This window comes from Paroedura picta, chromosome 4 (genome assembly GCF_049243985.1).
Source record: "Paroedura picta isolate Pp20150507F chromosome 4, Ppicta_v3.0, whole genome shotgun sequence".
Classification (NCBI taxonomy): Eukaryota; Metazoa; Chordata; class Lepidosauria; order Squamata; family Gekkonidae; genus Paroedura; species Paroedura picta.
In genome coordinates, this window is record NC_135372.1 from 93,844,191 (window position 1) to 93,858,475 (window position 14,285).

Consider the following 14,285-nt stretch of genomic DNA (forward strand, 5'->3'; position numbering starts at 1 on the left):
ATTTGCTGTTTAGCTGCTCGTGCCTTTCCTAATAAAACCTTCCAAGTTTGAAAAAGATTGGACCGGGGAGGCAATTCTATAAGCCCAACAAAAACATGCCCCCATCCTCCATTGTTTCCAGTGGAAGGGGGAAAGGCATTTCAACTTTAAAGGGAATGCAGTTCCTTTACAATTAAATATGTTTTGAAAGCTGCAGCATTGTAAAGTGAACTCTGAAGGCATTTAACAGCCTTGCGGTATCTTTAAATGCCCTCTTCAAGCAGAGTTCACTTGAAGGTACCAAAAGGGACTGAGAGCCCTTTGAATACACTCTAACTGCAGCTAGTTGGCAGTCATAAAAAATTCTTGAATGTTTTCAGGATTTTTTGGGTCAGCCATTTTGAATACTGTGTGCAGTTCTGGAGGCCTCACTTCAAGAAGGACGTAGATAAAATTGAAAGGGTACAGAGGAGAGCGATGAGGATGATCTGGGGCCAAGGGACCAAGCCCTATGAAGATAGGTTGAGAAATGCATCTCAATTAATAAAAATGTTGGCTCCGATTAGCTGAATGCATATCCATGGTAAGAACTGTCGAGGACTGAAGATTCTCATTGTAAATTATGCCAGCTGGGGCTGGGGTTTCATAATCCAGTTCTAAGAAATAGACAACAGCTGAAATGTATGAGCATGTTATTGCCATACCTCTGGAGTTGTCCCTTCAGTGGACATTTCCACATCTGCCCAAGATTCAGTGTTGCTGGAAAGCAGGTTTCTTTCTGTAACACCCTTGTGCATTTGTGTGGTTTCTCCATGTTTTTTCTGTTCTTCCCACTCACATAGTACCGTTGCCCCTGACTCTGATCCCATGGCAGACATTCTTCCCCAACAATGAGAAGACTTACTCATTCTGTTAAACTGGCGCTAGGATACCGTATTCACACACCATTGTTACAGTATATATAACTATTCTCTGAATTCTCATCTTACAATTAAAAATATATATATTTTAGAATTGTTTGTAAGATGTAAAAGGAAAATGTGTGTCTCTGCAATGTAAAGCAAGTAGAGATCTGTTGAATGAAAAATTAGGAATGCAGAGAACCTGCTACTCCTATTGTTAAAAGCTATCTGGATATTGGCATTACTCTACTACTGATTTTGTCTTATAATTTGGAAACCCTGGGTGGCAGCTGCTCAGGACTGGGCCAGGGACACTAGCAAAAACAGCCACGTGGAAGCCCTGTTACTGCTGCTGATATTGTTTCTCCCCTGTGGAAACAGTATCTGCCATTGTAGACCACTCTACTAGCATAGATATAAGTTGTGCTTACATATTAACACTGGAGGATAGCCTATTCATATTCTACATTTTCCTAACACTGTTCAGAATTCAGAATAATATAATAGCAAAATACAATGAAAAGCAAGTAAATTAAGGTATAGTTGATATATCAGAAAGATTTGGAGAGTCAAAATGGCAGTTTTTCTCAAGCAGGCCAAGGAAAGGAAGATTCACTGTTTTACCTTTCCCTCTAATGCAGCCAATTTGTAGGATAAATTCATATTTGAATGCATTAAGCCCTCTTTTGTTGAGTTAGTCTTTCAGACTCAGTACTGTCAACTCTGACTGCAGCTATCTAGGGGACTGAGAGATCATTACATCACCTATCTGTAATAAATAGTATGATGCAGTTAGTATTTGGGTGTGAGGCCATCTGGCTCCTGATGTTATCTGGGAAGAAGGAGTCGGTTGTTGTGGTTGTCAAGATTGCTGCTGGATTTGTTGCAATTAAGGCCTCTAAGCTAAAACTGCATAAGCCTCTTTTTTTTTTTTTTTTAGAAAGTTTTTATTTTATTTTCCAGAATTGAAGAGTTGAAGACAGTAAGATACATGCAATCTACATTGTTAATACAGAAAAGGAGAGCTATACTCTTCATTTGATACACTTGGTTCCCCATTTTTAATCCCTTTTGTAAATAGTTCAGGTAAGGGCCCCATTGTTCTTGAAAGACCTCTTAGTGTCAGTTTGACTATCTTGGTAAGATCAGCTAGTTTATTCACCCAGTCTTCTGTCGAGGGTAGTTCTTACGTTTTCCATTTCTTGGCCAATTCTAGTTTTTCTGCCGTCGTCGCATAGAAGAAGAAGCTCTGTATGTGGGTTAGGAAGCACTGTGGAAAAACATTTTGGTTCCCTGTTTCAATCTTAAAAACCCTCTTCTCTCCATTTAAGATTATAAACTGGCTACAATATTATGGACTTTTACCCAAAGCTTATAGACTTTTTATAGACTTTTTCACGTTTGCACCACATTTAAAAAGAGAAGTCTACCTTGTTACCATCATTTCAACATTTGTTTGCATAGTTTCTGATAGTTTTAACAATCATAAACAGTTTATACTTAACGTAGTCCTAGAGCCCTCCACATTTTCACTAGAAAAAGGGAAAAAGGAAAAAAAAGAATAAGCCTGCTTAATTGTACAGAAAGAAGAGAAACAAATATGTATAGGTATACATTGTTAATACCAGAAATAATAAAATGGAGTCTTCATTAATTAATAGAATAGATTTTTCGTTAGTTATATTTACACCTCCTCAGTTAAAAACCTTCTTTTAGTTATGCATTAAGTTTAGGCTGAAAGTCACTACAGAGATATGCTAGATAATTCAAATTCAGCTATCATAGGAAATCTAAAACCCCACACTATAATATAAGCCCATTCCATTAGGTGTCTCCTTTTAGTTATGCTTTGATTTTGAGCTAGTAGGCAGTGCGAAATTAGGTTTAATAATACAGATTCAGCTTACTTAAAAGATCTTAGACCCCAGATTAACTTCTTAACTAGTTATATTGCCTATATGGCTACATACAGGAGGTAAAAGAGGAAAGGAATTTCGACCACTGTGTTGCATTTCCATTCCCCAAGCTTCTTAAGGAGGTCTCATTTCGAGGCTTATTACGTCTTGTAGCTCCCGTTGACTAATGTTCTGTCCTATTGGTCTTTGGCTGGGAAAGTACAGTTGTAGTCTTTCCCTCGAAGTATACATCGATAAATCTTGAAGCAGTTGTACCTCCTGGACTCCAATATCAGTACAGATGTTTTTCCATGAAGCTCCTTTCAATCGATTGCTTTCACCGCAGATCCATATGTCTTTCTTGTGTATTGTTGCTTTGGAGTGGCTATATATCTTCTCAGGTAGGGTGTCCTTATCTGAGCTGCAAGACTCTGACATCCCCTTTTCCATCTCCATAATTTCAGATTCCTCTTCTGCTGGTAATTTTCCATCTTGTTTAAAGCAATCATCAGCCACTACCATTGGTTCATCATTCCTGTTAGAGACTTCTTCCTTAATGCCTTTAAACTCCATGAGCATATTTTTAAGTGAACCATTTAGAGATTCTTTCAGGTCTTGTGTTTGTTTATCTAGAAGATATGCAAATTTTTTAAACGAAAACATGTTCCAGGTTTGGAATTTTGTTAATCAATTATGCATATGTTGTTTCCAAAATATATTTGCAATTTTGCAGATAGCCAGTAGAGGTCCTACAGAGTCCTAACGAAAGCAACAGTCTGTTTTGAATTAAAGGAATGTTTCTAGAGCTTAGTTCTCGCGAGATTCCACGGCTCTAATCTCTCTTATCTTCGAAGACCAAAAACAGATATAATACTTATTAGTTTGAGTTGATTTAAGTCCTTCTTCGCTTAGAAAAGAAAATTAGCCTGCCTCATGATGAGGTGGCATCAAGCAGAGCCAGAAACGGGGGGAAAAGTAAAGACGGAGAAGCGGAAAAGCACTTGCATCTCTGCGTTGATTAATGACTCAATATCTTGGAATTTGGCTGCTTCACCCCCTTTACACCTTCCTGGAAATATTTATTTCAGTGGTAATAAATCCTGTCACTCTGGCTTGTTTGGATTAGCGAGAGCAACTCTCCACGCCGAGAGTTCATTCCAGGGAAGAAGGTGCCGAGGGAAACCCCACTCACTGTTTGTAGGCTCGATCTGATGTCTGCCAGATGTTTTCGCTCCGGAGTTGTGGTGAGTTGAAGGTCTTGCTGGGAGGTGTCCAATTATCTTGGAAGATTAAAATAAGCTTTGTAGATTGCAGAGTTGAAAAAAGAAGAAAAGGAAAAAAGATTTTAAGATGGCGGACGGCGCTTGCTGGACCCTGTGCACACTGAGCTTACGTTCCAGTGGGAGATTAATTTCCCTGCGGAACAGAGAGGCCCCAGAGATTCACAAGGAATTCCTGAGAAGATTTATGGTTGGGTTAGCGTACCCAAAACCCGATTCTGTCAATCACAGCAGTGATTGACCCTCAGTGGAACAGGAGCTCGAAGTAATCGAGCTATCCAAGTGCCATGGCTCCGCCTCAGCCCCAAAACTGCATAAGCCTCTTGAGTTTCTTGTTAAGTGTCTGGGATCCGTTTGAGGGGGAAATGAAGGATCTTTCCAAGTCCTCATAGCAGCACTACCTGATCTTTTAATAAATAGGTGTAGAGGCCTGAACCTGGGACTTTCTGCAAACAAAACAAATGCTCTTCCATGGACACACAGGCCATTATTTAAATAAAAGTTTCCCGGAAAAGATTAATGTATTTGTGCAACTTTAAATCAGATTTTCTTTTTCTAAGATGTGTACAAAAATATAAACTTAACAGAGTTGGATCCAAAGGTTTCCTCTTACACGTGGAAGGTAACTTCTCGTGGATAAACTATTTTTATCTTGCATGAAAATGTTGTTTTAAAAAGAGTAAAAGTTAATCTAAAGATATTTTTTCCATTTACACAGAAGCATACGAGTTGCTGCAGAAGTTCTCGTGCAACTATTCATAATAGAGCCAGCTAATTTTCTTTCACAAAATTCTTGGAAATCTTACCCACAGACATTCTATAAATTAGCAAATCTGAAGATTCCACTGTCAGAATTGATTTGTGATTAAAATGTCCATGTGCCCAGAGTTAGAATATTTTGTTATTCTTAAAGCTGGGCACCTGAACTATGGGGAAAGGAATGGAGGAAGGTGGGAAAGAAGTAAGAGGAATAGTGTGTGTCTGGGCTCACCCTTGGATAGCAGAGGATGGAGGACTCTTTATCTCAGCTTGATAAAATGGTTGGGTCTGCAGAAGGTAAATATTTGGGAAAAACCCAAAATGTTCATTATGCCTAAGCTGCTGAGAAAGCTGCTAGTGCTAAATTGTAAACTAATCATTCTTGTGGCCAAAATATTTCTATGGCTACCAGTCATGTATTGAATGCAGATGTTTTAAGCATGTCCAAATCACCTAGTTGACAATTGAATTACTCAATAGAACAGCCAAGTTCCACTGAGGTCAAAAGAACTTTCTTCCAAGCAGGTTCCATTGTATATGTTTACATTTTTATGGTGATATGCATCACATTCTGCTCCCCCCCCCAAGCATCTTCAGTATAGTGGCTAAAGACATCCTGTTTACTGTAATGGCATTATTGAGTGTTGAGTATGATATTGTAAGCATCCACTTCAAATTTAAGAACAGCTACTTTGCCGATTTTATCCTCACGAAGACAAGAAATGAATGGAGATTGGTAGGTATGTCCAAGCTGCTCTGTGAAGACAGAAGTGGGGCTGCATGAAATAGAAAACCAGCTGTTTACATTTGGAACAACCAACCCATATATATAAATAAAGAACTAAAAAAAATCAGTTATTGAGCTTCTGTTCTGAACAGCAATGTGGATCTGCATGCAATACATTTAATCTAATTAGAAAAGATGCCTAATGTTTGGATGAATCACTAGTATTTTGCAACAGGATAAATATTCTTAAAACTTCTTTCTAGGAATATAAACAGGTATATATGAACACAGTAGCAAACTATATGCATTGTTTGTGCTCCCCAAGTAATTGGTCGATAGGCGTTTCTAAACATATTTTGTGAGTAGATGAAAACTGTTTTCAAGCATCTTTGGATTAAGTTTCACTCTTATTTACACAACATGTAAGGTAATGTTGCATGTTGCTCTAATGCAAGGTAAAATTGCTTGTTGCTTGAAAACATAGCCAGTACGCATGTCATCATCATTTCAAATAAAAAAGTAGATCTCCAGCCTGATCCCCCTTAACAGGAAAACTGAGGTTGATTCCACACACCAGCAGTGACCACACCATGCCACCAGCGGTGCATTGCTGCAGAACTGCATGCTCTGCAGCTTTCTGTGTCCTCGGGGGACACATTTCAGCACTGGATCTGCTCCCCCTGGAAATAAAGCAGTGGCAGAATGGTTCCGCCACATGAGGGGACTACAGGGGGGTATTTGGCAAAATAAAAAATGCTCTGGTCTGCCGCACATCGCGGTGAAGTGCCACGAAGCTGCCTGGGGCATTTTTTGCACCCTTTGGGTCACTGTAGGGCAGGGTGGAGCTGGGCCTCCCTGTCCACATGGGCTTGATGTAGGACAGACCCTGTTGGCCCCTGCAGCAGACTAAAGGCAACTGAGGGCCTGATCTGCAGCAGGTCTGGCTGGTGGCTGAGTCATATAGAAGCAGGGATTACCCCACTTCCATATGACTGCCCTCTTGGCTTTTTTCCACCTGTGCAGAATCAGCCTGAGTGTACCTTCTCTAAGTTTGTAAGGTAAATCCAACCAGTTTTCTTACTGACATAAAGAGTAAGCGGGTTCTGTGATCTATGACATACCTGTTGCAGGGACCAAACATGTCCCTCCTTCCTACATCAGTGGAAAAGCCACAGCTCTGTTATGGCCCATGGACTTCGGGCTGTGCAGGTCCATTGTTGCAGCCTTCATTACTACCACGGCTTCCTCCACCACCATGGCCCCCAAAGAGTCCACCGCCCTTGGACATTGCTGCTACCGCAGGTCCCAATCACCACCCAGATCAGCCATGGACAGGAGGGGGGTTGTGCATGACAAGAGGATCATTAGAAAACCACAACTAATTGGGAAGAATTTTAGCGGGAAGAATTTAGGCAGGAAACTATTAAACAGTTGTGAATAATTTGCAGGAAAAATCAGGCTGAAACATTACTCTAACAGGGGAAACAGGAGAAAAGGGAGTGGGAGGGATAGGCACTCTTCAAATGGGAAACATTGTGCACACAGAGGAAAGGGGTGAAAGGGAAGGATAAGCACTTTGCCCACTCCCACCAAATCCTTTGATTGTTTTAACCCACAGCAATACCCCTAATTAATTTAACCTCCCACCCCAGCCAAATCCAAACTGATTGCTCCCTTATCCAACTTGATCTGACTTCACCCAAACAATTTAACCCCTCCCTCCCAACCAAATTAATTTGCTCCTAAGCCGAAACAACCAATGACTACTATTAATAATCTCCCAATCAATGTAGTCCTTCATTAACAAGATCCCTCTCTCAACATACAACATGACCCAACCTACCAAACAGGGCCTTACGCTATGCGGGCAAGAACCTACTGATCATTCCCAGCCCTAAGGAAGAAGAAGAAGAAGAAGAGTTGGTTCTTATATGCCGCTTTTCCCTACCCGAAGGAGGCTCAAAGCGGCTTACAGTCACCTTCCCTTTCCTCTCCCCACAACAGACACCCTGTGGGGTGTGTGAGGCTGAGAGAGCGCTGATATCACTGCTCAGTCAGAACAGTTTTATCAGTGCCGTGGCAAGCCCAAGGTCACCCAGCTGGTTGCATATGGGGGAGCGCAGAATCGAACCCGGCATGCCAGATTAGAAGTCCGCACTCCTAACCACTACACCAAACTGGCTAGCTTGGGCCAGGGCCAAGGCCTTTTCAGTCCTGGCCCCTACCTGGTGGAATGAGCTCCTGAGTGAGCTGCAGGCCCTGCGGGATTTGCCAGCTTTCCGCAGGGCCTGCAAAACAGAGCTCTTCCACCAGGTCTATGGTTGAGGCTGGGGTCAGCGAATCAGGGGCATCACCCCCCCCCCCGGGAGTCAGGAAGTGTACATCGCTCTCTTCCATTATCTCCGTTATTAGTAAGGGGAGGGTTGGGGATTTTCTGCTGTCATGTTGGTATTTTTAAAGTCTTTAATGGAGGTTTTAATGGGGTTGAGTCTACTATGACCCACCTCGAGCCTATAGGGAGAGGTGGGAAATAAATATAATAACAACAACAACAACAACAACAACAACACACCCTACACACATCACACACCTGTACTGGGCAACCCTGAGATTCCATATCTGGTGATCAGGGCCACCCCTCCAGAAACACCCCACAGCAAACCACACCCTACATGCACCCAATGACCATAGTGGGAAGCCCTGCGATGGCTTGAGAGGCAATCAGGGCTATCTCTCCAAAGACACACAATCTCACCATACACAACAGAAACCAATCCCCCCGCTAAAGACAGAACCAGGGTCTGATTGAACCCTAGCAAAATTAACCACCAAGCAAAATCCAAATTCAAAGACAATTAAGCAGGAAAGCCAGGGTACAAGGTTCCCTAGAAGTTAAACTGTTAGCTACCCAAAGAAGAGCCAGCAAAACATCAGACATGGATGGCCCACAAACATCAGGCATAATCACAGTCATAACATCAACAGAGGACCCAAGCAGGTCAGGGATCCCAATAATAAGGGGAAGAGGCAGAAACAGCGGTGGAAGGAGGTTGGACAAAAAACAGGGCTTGAGATACGAACATGCTTGGTCCCCTTCTAACCTCCACCCCATTTCTCAGGCCACTAGGGTAGAGGCAATGGTGAACAACGCACCTCCAGCACTGATGCTGTGCAATGCCAGGTCAATCAACAACAAAGCCTCCACCTGCATGCCTAATTTGCAGAGCAGGGGGTCGACCTGCGATGCATGATGTAAGCCTGGACCAGGGATGGTGAAACAGTTGCTCTTAAAGAACTAGTCCCTGCCAGGTTCTCTGTCCACCATCAGTCACAGACCATGCAGTGGGGAGGGGGAGTGGCAATCCTGATCCATGATAAGATCTCCTTCAGGGCTGTCCCTGCACCGACAGTTCCAGGAATTGAATGTGTTGGATTTGGGTGGGGCACAACTGAGAGTGTGGCCATCTGGCTGGTGTACCACGTGCCCAATCTACCTCCAGATGCCCTGCCAACCCTGCTGGAGGTGGTCATTGCCTGGACATTACAGTTTCCTAGACTATTAATTCTGGGGAACTTTAATGTGCATGCAGAACTACTGTCCACTGGCAATGAGCTGGATCTTGCGTCAGCCATGGCAACACTAGGGCTCTCGCAATTTGTTGTTGGCCCTACCCATCAGGCAGGCCACCCTCTGGACCTCATTTTAGCGCTGGATTGAACACAGATACGGTCGTGGCTACAGCCATGCCATGTTCGGACCACTATGTTCTGAAAACCTGGGTAAGGTTGCCACCCCCACCTCAGTTGGGCACTAAGCAGACATCAGCTCACCTGCAGAGACTTATGGAACCATACCACATTTTACCAACTTGTCAACAAGAATATCATATGAAACCTTATCAAAAGCTTTACTGACATAAAAATAAAGTATATCTGCAGAATTCCCCTGATCCAGCGAAGTTGGAAATTTCTCAAAAAAAGAGATAAGGTTAGTCTGACATGTCTTGTTCTTAAGAAAGCCATGCTGACTCTTAATAATCACAGCCATCTGTTCTAGCTGTTCAAGGACTGTATGATTGATGATTTGTTCTAAAATTTTGCCAGCTATAGATGTCAAGCTGATAGGTTACCTGGATCCTCCTTTTCCCATTTCTTGAAGATGCGGACAACATTTGCTTTCCTCCAGTCTTCTGGCACTTCACCTGTTCTCCAAGAATTGTCAGAGATAATGGATAAAGGTTAAAGGTTCAGAAATTACATCTGCAAGTTCTTTTAGTACCCTTGGATTCAATTCATCCGGCCCAGAGGACTAAATGAAGTTGTAAGGAAACAAGGTGTTTATGATGTAGCCCTACAGTGGGCTGCAACTCCCATCATGTGATATTTATTTATTTGTTTGTTTGTTTGTTTGTTTATCTATTTTTATTTATTTATATTCATATTTGTTAACTGCCACTCTTGGACCCAGCTGGCTCGTGGCAGTTTACATAAAAATCTAAAAACCCCACATAAAACAGTATACACACAAACCAGTTGGGCGGCAAAATCACAATCTGCAGGATATCCCACTTCACTCCTACCCCCCATTCACAACAGCTGTCAACCCTCCAGGGGGGCAACTTCAACAGGCCTTAAACAGTCCTGTGCAGGGAGGGAGCTGCTCTTCCTAGCGTAGCCTCAACCCAACACCTGGTGGAAGAGCTCCGTTTTACAGGCCCTGCAGAACATTGACAGTTCCATCAAGGCCCTTAGCTCTTGATTTTGCCACAATGAGCATAATTTCCCTCACAAGAAAATACTGAAAAGAAGTAGGAATTCAGCAGTTCATCCCTCCATCACCTGTTACAGTTTCACTTTCTTGCCTACACAATGTCCTTACTATTTTTCTTACTTTGAACATAACTAAAGAACCCTTTTTTGTTGTGTTTAGGATTTCATGCTAGCCTAAGCACATACTGAGCTTTAGCTTTTCTAACACTCTCCTTACAAGCACCTGTACATAGATGCTGAAGTATAGATACAGCAGCTCTTCCCACCAATAGTCTTCTCATGACCTACTCATGCTATTTCAAGCACCAGGTTTTCCTTGTGCAAAGATCAGGTGTCCTCATCATGAGCAAAGAGATGACAACACAGTCCTGAAATATGACGAATTAATAATCATTATCCTGTGCAAGAGCCTATTATCTATACACTCTTTTCATGCTATGACCAAACCTCTGACCTCCCATGGTGAGGCAATGAATTAATTTATTCAACTAATTGCAATGTGTAGCAATCAATCATCATGTGATGGTACTGATCACTGAAATGATTTAAAACAGCTCAAGTAATTGGCCACCAATGGAAGCCAAACTGGAAGACACCAACTGACCACCAAGGTCTTCCATCAGATTGTGGCTAGTATGGAACTGCAATTCATGAACTCTCCATCCTTGTGTACAATGTGTTAATATGCTTCCATTGTAACTGGGTCATAAGCCAATGACAGGAGTTGCTTAAGGGTAATTCTAGAAGAAATGAACTGTAGTCGATAATGGTTGGTTGGATGCATTTAGTGAATAGTTGTTTTATGCCCACAATTTGCCACCTAATGCTAAACAGATGCTTGTTTTCTGGTGTTTGAGGCCTTTTCCCCATGTAAATCTTTACCTTTTCATTTTGTTTGAAAACAAGTTCTGGAACCTGAAGACTGTACACTCATCGACAAACACATTATCTGAAGCAGCTGGGGTTTGGTCACAGAGAAGGCCTGATTTTCTCCCATATTTGAGATATGGAAGGAATTTTCACCTGCTCTGGCTAGTGACCTGAGGCGGTGTTGCCTTCTCCTCTCACATATAGTTAGACTTGTGAATTGAGTCATTCATTTGTAGCTAATGCCCTGCTTATCTCAGCGTGGTACATACACCTGTTTTGCTTATGGCTCATTAGAAGTTGAGGAATGGATCATATTACTTGTGGGAGATTAATCCTGCATTTAATTTCTTGGCCCTATAGTTAACATTTAGAGTAGTACCTTGGGCTAGTCTTAAGATATTTTGCTGGCTGCTAGGGATCTGCATAGAGGTTTTAGTGTGGGCCAGTTTAGTTTTGTTCTTTAATATTTTATATTTTTTCATATTATATTATTACACCTATTCATATTTCTGTTATTTTTAAGTTAATCTATTTATTTTAGTGGGATAGGTCTACCTGCACTTTTTCTTTAACTTTCCAGCCAATAAAGGTGAGCATTTAATGGACTGCACGTATCACCAAAAGAATCTTCCCTGACAAATTTCAAGGAGGTGGTAGAAAGTATCCTAATCCTGGAGGAAATTTAAATGCTCATGGGGCCAAGGTTTTATCAGATGGACCTGATACACTGCTGGAGCTTTAAAAAAAGGTCTAGGTCTGGTAAATGAGGAGGATGACAGGCCAGAAATCACCTTCAGTTCCAGTGGTGGAAGAAAAGTAGGATAAAATGTCATGAATAAATAACATTACAGTGAGGTGTGAATTGCCATGTGATTTTTCTCTCCTTTCCCAGGGTACTCAGGTAGGGGTAGGCGTTATTTTAAATAAAAATTGGAGAACAGAGATGAGGAGAAAAAAAATGTTGTCCTGCTATTCTTTGCTGATTTAGCATTTTTCTTTCACCCCAGCAGACTTCTGGTATTAAACTGGGCTAGGAGAAAAATGCTAAACTAAATACCAGACTAAAATGGAGAAGGGAGCAGGGCCTGTAAATCAGATGAATTGCCTGTCTGCAGATGAGCAGCCAGAACATCTTCATGTATTGCTCCCAATCTGCACTGCTCTGCCTACTTGCCAGCAGGTACAAGCACAGGTAACAAAATACCTCCTACAAATAGGACACTTGGGAATACAGAATGAGAAAGTTCATTCCAAGTCTGAGATGAGAGAATGATCAGTGGGAAGTGGACAGAGAGGGCATAGAAATGCCAATAAGAATGATTCTGTTCATCAGGGATGTACGTTATCTCTTCTGGTGGGATGATAGCCCTGACAGACATATATCTTCTGAGTCACTCTGGCTCTTGATGGTCTGTGAGACAGAAACTAGCTATTTCCTGTCACTGCTGAAATGAAAATTATCATAGTCAAATTAGATATATTGATAGAGTTTTTAAAACAGTATAATGTTTTTGTTTATTTTACATTTCAGATTTTTCTACAAAGGGCGTTTCGCAGATTTGTAGAAAGAGCTGTCTTCTGTTCATGGCTCCAAGCCTTTGGTGTGTGGGTTGCCTGGCCTTGGCACTGGTGATTGGGGGGGGGAGGGGTTTCCAGGGCCACCATAGTGGCTTTCACACAGTGACTTTCATCCTCTGTATCCCAGCCCTGGACCTTCTCCTGCTCTACTAGTGAACCCACCTGCCCTCTTCCCCTGCCTTCTACTGACAGAACCAAACTTGGAATACTATGGTTGCCTAGCAACAGCCACAAATACAGGAACTCCTTTTATCATTTTCAACTTTTTAATGTTGTCCAGAGTATTTGTGTGTGTGTGTGTGTGTGTGTGCGCGCGCACACACACACATATCCTTATCCATGGTTCCTCTATATATTTGTGAAAGAGCCTGGGGGGTGGAACGTGTCCGGCTGCCCATGTTGGAATAGGGCCAGTCACATATCACATAGGCAATCGCTCTTCAGTAAAGGGGTCACTTCTTCAATTGTGCCCCAATATCCTGAACCTTAATACTGGTGATGTTATATGTTATATTAAGACTACAATTGCAACCACTGAAGAAGCAATAGAAAGCGGGATTGAATACCTGGGACCCCGTTCAGGTTGCAAAATTATTTAGGTTTTAATAAATCTCAAGAAGACACAACCTTTTGCCTATTGGTTTCATTTGCTTTGGGTGTATTTCCACCAGAAACCAACAGTGTTTCTTCATTTGGCTTGCTATTGTTCAACAGCAGCCCCTCCCCACAAAGGCTAGTGTGATGTAGTGAATGGATGAATAAATGTTATCTGCATAAAAAGCCATAGACCTTTGCAAAACAATATTAATACCATAAAGGTAAAGAATAAAATATAAAACACTACAGATAACAATACAAAGCATAAAATTAGCCTTGAGTAACACCTCTCAGAGATACCTCACTGTGATATAGGGGTAGCATTTCAGAGTTGGATCTGGGAAACCCAGGTTCAGATTGTGGAAGCTCAGTGGTTGATCTTGAGCCAGTCACACATTTCCAGCATAATGTATCTCATGGGGTAGTTGTGAGGATAAAATGAAGGACAGGAGATTGAAATAATCTGATTTGAGTCCCCATTGTGGAGAAAGACAGAGTATACATTTAAATCGATACTGAAGATGGGGGTGGGGGAAGTAAAAGGTAGTGGGTAGGTGGGCAGGTGATATGGAGAGAAGGATGCAGGGAAAGGTGAGAACATGGGGGTTGCCCGTAGGAAGGAATACAGGGGGGAATAAGGTGTTCCCCACAAGTCCTCATAAATATGTTTTATTTTCCCCCCAACCAGAAAAATAATATTGACACAGGTTCAGTGGGAAGGGATGGATAATTCAATTTATCATTAATTTCAATTGGTCTCTTAGAATGTTAAAATACCTATATCATTCTCTTACATATTAAAAAGGGAAATGGAATCTTCAGATACAATTTTGATTTTTCTAAGTCCTGGTTATCTAGTTGCATTAAGAATTTCCCAAGAAAGAAACACAATGTGTTCTACTCTGAACCCTTGTTCTTTTAACTGCAG